Here is a 7,437-nt window from a genome sequence, read left to right on the forward strand (position 1 = left end):
TCACACTGGTACACCCTCACACCTCCCCTACTCCCACCTGTACTACTCACACTGGTACAACCTCACACCTCCCCTACTCCTACATGTACTACTCACACTGGTACACCCTCACACCTCCCCTACTCCCACCTGTACTACTCACACTGGTACAACCTCACACCTCCCCTACTTCCACATGTACAGCTCACACTGGTACACCCTCACACCTCCACTACTCCCACATGTACCACTCACACTGGTACACCCTCCCATCTCCCCTACTTCCACTTGTACAGCTCACACTGGTACACCCTCACACCTCCACTACTCCCACATGTACCACTCACACTGGTACACCCTCCCATCTCCCCTACTTCCACTTGTACAGCTCACACTGGTACACCCTCACACCTCCTCTACTCCCACCTGTACTCCCCACACTGGTACACCCCCACACCTCCCCTACTCCCACATGTACCACTCACACTGGTACACCCTCCCATCTCCCCTACTTCCACTTGTACAGCTCACACTGGTACACCCTCACACCTCCCCTACTCCCACCTGTACTACTCACACTGGTACACCCTCCCATCTCCCCTACTTCCACTTGTACAGCTCACACTGGTACACCCTCACACCTCCCCTACTCCCACCTGTACTACTCACAATGGTACACCCTCACACCTCCCCTACTCCCACCTGTACTACTCACACTGGTACACCCTCACACCTCACCTACTCCCACTTGTACTACTCACACTGGTACACCCTCACACCTCCCCTACTCCCACTTGTACTACTCATACTGGTACACCCTCACACCTCCCCTACTCCCACCTGTACTACTCACACTGGTACACCCTCACACCTCCCCTACTCCCACCTGTACTACTTACACCACCCCCCTACTCCCACCTGCACTACTCACACCTCCCCTACTCCCACCGGTACTACTCACACTGGTACACCCTTACACCTCCCCTACTCCCACCTGTACTACTGACACTGGGACACCCTCACACCTCCCCTACTCTCACTTGTACTACTCATACTGGTACACCGTCACACCTCCCCTACTCCCACCTGTACTACTCCCACCTGTACTACTCACACTGGTACACCCTCACACCTCCCCTACTCCCACCTGTACCACTCACACTGGTACAACCTCACACCTCCCCTACTCCCACATGTACTACTCACACTGGTACACCCTTACACCTCCCCTACTCCCACCTGTACTACTCACACTGGTACAACCTCACACCTTCCCTACTTCCACTTGTACAGCTCACACTGGTACACCCTCACACCTCCACTACTCCCACATGTACCACTCACACTGGTACACCCTCCCATCTCCCCTACTTACACTTGTACAGCTCACACAGTATACCCTCACATCTTCCCTACTCCCACCTGTACTACTCACATTGGTACACCCTCACACCTCCCCTACTCCCACCTGTACTACTCACACTGGTACAACCTCACACCTCCCCTACTCCTACATGTACTACTCACACTGGTACACCCTCACACCTCCCCTACTCCCACCTGTACTACTCACACTGGTACAACCTCACACCTCCCCTACTCCTACATGTACTACTCACACTGGTACACCCTCACACCTCCCCTACTCCCACCTGTACTACTCACACTGGTACAACCTCACACCTCCCCTACTTCCACTTGTACAGCTCACACTGGTACACCCTCACACCTCCACTACTCCCACATGTACCACTCACACTGGTACACCCTCCCATCTCCCCTACTTCCACTTGTACAGCTCACACTGGTACACCCTCACACCTCCACTACTCCCACATGTACCACTCACACTGGTACACCCTCCCATCTCCCCTACTTCCACTTGTACAGCTCACACTGGTACACCCTCACACCTCCTCTACTCCCACCTGTACTCCCCACACTGGTACACCCCCACACCTCCCCTACTCCCACATGTACCACTCACACTGGTACACCCTCCCATCTCCCCTACTTCCACTTGTACAGCTCACACTGGTACACCCTCACACCTCCCCTACTCCCACCTGTACTACTCACACTGGTACACCCTCCCATCTCCCCTACTTCCACTTGTACAGCTCACACTGGTACACCCTCACACCTCCCCTACTCCCACCTGTACTACTCACAATGGTACACCCTCACACCTCCACTACTCCCACATGTACCACTCACACTGGTACACCCTCCCATCTCCCCTACTTCCACTTGTACAGCTCACACTGGTACACCCTCACACCTCCCCTACTCCCACCTGTACCACTCACACTGGTACACCCTCACACCTCCACTACTCTCACCTGTACCACTCACACTGGTACACCCTCACACCTCCCCTACTCTCACCAGTACCACTCACACTGGTACACCCTCACACCTCCCCTACTGCCACCTGTACCACTCACAATGGTACACCCTCACACCTCCACTACTCCCACATGTACTACTCACACTGGTACACCCTCACATCTCCCCTACTTCCACTTGTACAGCTCACACAGTATACCCTCACATCTTCCCTACTCCCACCTGTACTACCCACACTGGTACACCCTCACACCTCCCCTACTCCCACCTGTACTACTCACACTGGTACACCCTCACACCTCCACTACTCACACCTGTACACCCTCCCACCTCCCCTACTCCCACCTGTACTACTCACACCGGTACACCCTCACACCTCCCCTACTGCCACCCTCACACCTACCCTACTCACACCTGTACTACTCACACTGGTACACCCTCACACCTCCCCTACTCCCACCTGTACTACTCACACTGGTACACCCACACACCTCCCCTACTCCCACCTGTACTACTCACACTGGTACACCCTCACACCTCCCCTACTCCCACCTGTACCACTCGTACTGGTACACCCTCACACCTCCCCTACTCCCACCTGTACTACCCACACTGGTACACCCTCACACCTCCCCTACTCCCACCTGTACCACTCACACTGATACACCCTCACACCTCCCCTACTCCCACCTGTACTACTCACACTGGTACACCCTCACACCTCCCCTACTCCCACCTGTACTACTCACACTGGTACACCCTCACACCTCCCCTACTCCCACCTGTACCGCTCACACTGGTACACCCTCACACCTCCCCTACTCCCACCTGTACCACTCACACTGGTACACCCTCACAGCTACTCTACTCCGACCTGCACCACACACACTGGTACACCATCACACCTCCCCTAATCCTACCTGTACCACTCACACTGGTACACCCTCACACCTCCCCTACTCCCACCTGTACCACTCACAATGGTACACCCTCACACCTCCCCTACTCCCACCTGTACCACTCACACTGGTAAACCCTCACACCTCCCCTACTCTCACCTGTACCACTCACACTGGTACACCCTCACACCTCCTCTACTCCGACCTGCACCACACACATTGGTACACCATCACACCTCCCCTAATCCTACCTGTACCACTCACACTGGTACACACTCACACCTCCCCTACTCCCACCTGTACCACTCACAATGGTACACCCTCACACCTCCCCTACTTCCACCTGTACCACTCACACTGGTAAACCCTCACACCTCCCCTACTCTCACCTGTACCACTCACACTGGTAAACCCTCACACCTCCCCTACTCTCACCTGTACCACTCACACTGGTACACCCTCACACCTCCCCTACTCCGACCTGCACCACACACATTGGTACACCCTCACACCGCCCCTACTCCCACCTGTACTACTCACACTGGTACATCCTCACACCTCCCCTACTCCTACCTGTACTACTCACACTGGTACACCATCACACCTCCCCTAATCCTACCTGTACCACTCACACTGGTACACCCTCACACCTCCCCTACTCCCACCTGTACCACTCACACTGGTACATCCTCACACCTCCCCTACACCCACCTGTACCACTCACAATGGTACACCCTCACACCTCCCCTACTCCCACCTGTACCACTCACACTGGTACACCCTCACACCTCCCCTACTCCTACCTGTACTACTCACACCGGTACACCCTCACATCCCCCTACTCCCACCTGTACCACTCGCACTGGTAAACCCTCACACCTCCCCTACTCTCACCTGTACCACTCACACTGGTACACCCTCACACCTCCCCTACTCTCACCTGTACCACTCACACTGGTACACCCTCACACCTCCCCTACTCCCACCTGTACCGCTCCCACTGGTACACCCTCACACCTCCCCTACTCCCACCTGTACCGCTCCCACTGGTACACCCTCACACCTCCCCTACTCCCACCTGTACCGCTCCCACTGGTACACCCTCACACCTCCCCTACTCACACTGGTACACCCTCACACCTCCCCTACTGCCACCTGTACTACTCACACTGGTACACCCTCACACCTCCCCTACTCTCACCTGTACCACTCACACTGGTACACCCTCACACCTCCTCTACTCCGACCTGCACCACACACACTGGTACACCCTCACACCTCCCCTACTCCCACCTGTACCGCTCCCACTGGTACACCCTCACACCTCCCCTACTCCCACCTGTACCGCTCCCACTGGTACACCCTCACACCTCCTCTACTCCGACCTGCACCACACACACTGGTACATCCTCACACCTCCCCTACTCCCACCTGTACCACTCGCACTGGTACACCCTCACACCTCCCCTACTCCCACCTGTACCACTCGCACTGGTACACCCTCACACCTCCTCTACTCCGACCTGCACCACACACATTGGTACACCATCACACCTCCCCTAATCCTACCTGTACCACTCACACTGGTACACCCTCACACCTCCCCTACTCCCACCTGTACCACTCACACTGGTACACCCTCACACCTCCCCTACTCTCACCTGTACCACTCACACTGGTACACCCTCACACCTCCCCTACTCCCACCTGTACTACTCACACTGGTACACCCTCACACCTCCCCTACTCTCACCTGTACCACTCACACTGGTACACCCTCACACCTCCCCTACTCCCACCTGTACCACTCGCACTGGTACACCCTCACACCTCCCCTACTCCCACCTGTACCACTCGCACTGGTAAACCCTCACACCTCCCCTACTCTCACCTGTACCACTCACACTGGTACACCCTCACACCTCCTCTACTCCCACCTGCACCACACACACTGGTACACCCTCACACCTCCCCTACTCACACTGGTACACCCTCACACCTCCCCTACTGCCACCTGTACTACTCACACTGGTACACCCTCACACCTCCCCTACTCCCACCTGTACCACTCGCACTGGTAAACCCTCACACCTCCCCTACTCTCACCTGTACCACTCACACTGGTACACCCTCACACCTCCCCTACTCTCACCTGTACCACTCACACTGGTACACCCTCACACCTCCCCTACTCCCACCTGTACCGCTCCCACTGGTACACCCTCACACCTCCCCTACTCCCACCTGTACCGCTCCCACTGGTACACCCTCACACCTCCTCTACTCCGACCTGCACCACACACACTGGTACATCCTCACACCTCCCCTACTCCTACCTGTACCACTCGCACTGGTACACCCTCACACCTCCCCTACTCCTACCTGTACCACTCGCACTGGTACACCCTCACACCTCCTCTACTCCGACCTGCACCACACACATTGGTACACCATCACACCTCCCCTAATCCTACCTGTACCACTCACACTGGTACACCCTCACACCTCCCCTACTCCCACCTGTACCACTCACACTGGTACACCCTCACACCTCCCCTACTCTCACCTGTACCACTCACACTGGTACACCCTCACACCTCCCCTACTCCCACCTGTACTACTCACACTGGTACACCCTCACACCTCCCCTACTCTCACCTGTACCACTCACACTGGTACACCCTCACACCTCCCCTACTCCCACCTGTACCACTCGCACTGGTACACCCTCACACCTCCCCTACTCTCACCTGTACCACTCACACTGGTACACCCTCACACCTCCCCTACTCCCACCTGTACTACTCGCACTGGTACACCCTCACAACTTCCTTTCTCCCACCTGTACCACTCACAATGGTACACCCTCACACCTCCCTTTCTCCCACCTGTACCACTCACACTGGTACACCCTCACACCTCCCTTTCTCCCACCTGCACCACTCACACTGGTACACCCTCACAACTCCCTTTCTCCCACCTGTACCACTCACACTGGTACACCGTCACACGTCCCCTACTCCCACCTGTATCACACACAATGGTACACCGTCACACCTCCCCTACGCCCACCTGTACCACTCACACTGGTACACCCTCACACCTCCCTTTCTCCCATCTGTACCACTCACAATGGTACACCCTCACACCTCCCTTTCTCCCACCTGTATCACACACAATGGTACACCGTCACACCTCCCCTACGCTCACCTGTACAACTCACACTGGTACACCCTCACACCTCCCTTTCTCCCACCTGCACCACTCACACTGGTACACCCTCACACCTCCCTTTCTCCCACCTGTACCACTCACACTGGTACACCCTCACACCTCCCTTTCTCCCACCTGTACCACTCACACTGGTACACCCTCACAACTCCCTTTCTCCCACCTGTACCACTCACAATGGTACACCCTCACAACTACCCTACTCTCACCTGTACCACTCCCACCTCCCTTTCTCCCACCTGTATCACTCACAATGGTGCACCCTCACACCTCCCCTACTCTCACCTGTACTACTCACACTGGTACACTCTCACATCTCCCCTACTCCCACCTGTACCACTCACACTGGTACACCCTCACACCTCCCCTACTGCCACCTGTACTACTCACACTGGTACACCCTCACACCTCCCCTACTCCCACCTGTACTACTCACACTGGTACACCCTCACACCTCCCCTACTCCCACCTGTACTACTCACACTGGTACACCCTCACACCTCCCCTACTCCCACCTGTACTACTCACACTGGTACACCCTCACACCTCCCCTACTCCCACCTGTACTACTCACACTGGTACACCCTCACACCTCCCCTACTCCCACGTGTACTACTCACACTGGTACACTCTCACATCTCCCCTACTCCCACCTGTACCACTCACACTGGTACACTCTCAGATCTCCCCTACTCCAACCTGTACTACTCACACTGGTACACTCTTAGATCTCCCCTACTCCCACCTGTACTACTCACACTGGTACACTCTCACATCTCCCCTACTCCCACCTGTACCACTCATACTGGTACACTCTCAGATCTCCCCTACTCCCACCAGTACTGCCCACACTGGAACACCCTTTATTTGACTTATACTGTGTATAACTGTTGTGTGGATTCATTGTTGTAAATCACAAATGAACAAACCTAATAATAACAAGCGCATAAAATACACCAGTCCAAGATAAAGACAATCT

This window comes from Crinia signifera, chromosome 9 (assembly GCF_055691185.1).
Source record: "Crinia signifera chromosome 9, ASM5569118v1, whole genome shotgun sequence".
NCBI lineage: Eukaryota > Metazoa > Chordata > Amphibia > Anura > Myobatrachidae > Crinia > Crinia signifera.